A 2,500-nucleotide genomic window follows, 5' to 3' on the forward strand; every position below is an offset into this window, starting at 1 on the left:
GAACCCACATTACCCCCCCCCCCCCTGCAGTTACCCTGTACCACGTATCTAGCATGGACCTGGACCTCCAGCAGGCCCCGGGGACCCACACTTAAGCCCCCTCCCACTAACAAAGCAGAACACCACTGGCAAAATCCTCGTGCCCCTGGTACTCCAGAAAGCACATTGAAATGTGCCCCTGGTACACTGCGCAGAAGAACTGCCACACACACACACACACACGCACGCACGCACGCACGCACGCACTGCTTGTGCCTATGGTACGACAACTTTTCTCGTGCCTATGGTACGACAACTTTTCTCGTGCCTATGGTACAACAATTTTTCTCGTGCCTATGGTACAACAACTTTTTGCCGTGCCCCTGGTACACCGCTCAGTAGCACTTTGCCACACAAACTCTCCTCGTGCCTATGGTACGACAACTTTTCTCGGGCCTATGGTACAACAACTTTCCTCCGTGCCCCTGGTACGACAGCTTTTCTCGTGCCTATGGTACAACAACTTTTCTCGTGCCTATGGTACAACAACTTTTCGCCGTGCCCCTGGTACACCGCTCAGTAGCACTTTGCCACACACACACTCCTCGTACCTATGGTACGACAACTTTTCTCGGGCCTATGGTACAACAACTTTCCTCCGTGCCCCTGGTACGACAGCTTTTCTCGTGCCTATGGTACAACAACTTTTCTCGTGCCTATGGTACAACAACTTTTCGCCGTGCCCCTGGTACACCGCTCAGTAGCACTTTGCCACACACACACACCACTCGTGCCTATGGTACGACAACTTTTCTCGTGCCTATGGTACGACAACTTTTCTCATGCCTATGGTACAACAACCTTTCCCCGTGCCCCTGGTACACTGCGCAGAAACTCTTTGCCACACACACACACCACTCGTGCCTATGGTACGACAACAGGCCCCGGGGACCTACATCGCACCTTGCTCTTGCCTCCCTTACAGCTGAAAAGGTCCATGCTTTTGCCCTGGCCCTTCTGAAATTCCCTCTCCATTTAGCCGAGGCAGTGAGTCGGCCTCCTGTCTCCCTTTACGGTCGAAAAAGATGTGCTCCTGGGCGCGCTGGCCCTGCTGCTACTCACATCGGGCATGGACCTGGACCTCCAGCAGGCCCCGGGGACCTACATCACACCTTGCTCTTCCCTCCCTTGCAGCTGAAAAAGGTCCATGCCTGTGCCCTGGCCCTGCTGAAATTCCCTCTCCATTTAGCCGAGGCAGTGAGTCGGCCTCCTGTCTCCCTTTACGGTCGAAAAAGATGTGCTCCTGGGCGCGCTGGCCCTGCTGCTACTCACATCGGGCATGGACCTGGACCTCCAGCAGGCCCCGGGGACCTACATCACACCTTGCTCTTGCCTCCCTTACAGCTGAAAAAGGTCCATGCTTTTGCCCTGGCCCTTCTGAAATTCCCTCTCCATTTAGCCGAGGCAGTGAGTCGGCCTCCTGTCTCCTTTACGGTCGAAAAAGATGTGCTCCTGGGCGCGCTGGCCCTGCTGCTACTCACATCGGGCATGGACCTGGACCTCCAGCAGGCCCCGGGGACCTACATCACACCTTGCTCTTCCCTCCCTTGCAGCTGAAAAAGGTCCATGCCTGTGCCCTGGCCCTGCTGAAATTCCCTCTCCATTTAGCCGAGGCAGTGAGTCGGCCTCCTGTCTCCCTTTACGGTCGAAAAAGATGTGCTCCTGGGCGCGCTGGCCCTGCTGCTACTCACATCGGGCATGGACCTGGACCTCCAGCAGGCCCCGGGGACCTACATCACACCTTGCTCTTGCGTCCCTTACAGCTGAAAAAGGTCCATGCTTTTGCCCTGGCCCTTCTGAAATTCCCTCTCCATTTAGCCGAGGCAGTGAGTCGGCCTCCTGTCTCCTTTACGGTCGAAAAAGATGTGCTCCTGGGCGCGCTGGCCCTGCTGCTACTCACATCGGGCATGGACCTGGACCTCCAGCAGGCCCCGGGGACCTACATCACACCTTGCTCTTGCCTCCCTTACAGCTGAAAAGGTCCATGCTTTTGCCCTGGCCCTTCTGAAATTCCCTCTCCATTTAGCCGAGGCAGTGAGTCGGCCTCCTGTCTCCCTTTACGGTCGAAAAAGATGTGCTCCTGGGCGCGCTGGCCCTGCTGCTACTCACATCGGGCATGGACCTGGACCTCCAGCAGGCCCCGGGGACCAACATACTCCTCTGCTCTACTCCCCCACTAGCTTTCCTTCTCCCGCAGTTACCCTCCACCACAAATCCAGCATGGCCCTTGCCCTCCAGCAGGCCCCGAGGACCCACATACTCCTCCGCTCTAATCCCCCATGAGCTTTCCTTCTCCTGCAGTTACCCTCCACCGCATATCCAGCATGGCCCTTGACCTCCAGCATGCCCCGGGGACGCACATCCTCCCCTGCTCTAGTCCCCCACTAGCTTACCTTTCTTGTAGTTACGCTCCAGCGCATATCCAGCATGGACCTTGACCTCCAGCAGGCCCCGGGGACGC

Source organism: Rhamphochromis longiceps, unplaced genomic scaffold, assembly GCF_057381845.1.
Source record: "Rhamphochromis longiceps isolate RC_006_pf unplaced genomic scaffold, R_longiceps_female_GT1.1 unmapped_scaffold_8, whole genome shotgun sequence".
Classification (NCBI taxonomy): Eukaryota; Metazoa; Chordata; class Actinopteri; order Cichliformes; family Cichlidae; genus Rhamphochromis; species Rhamphochromis longiceps.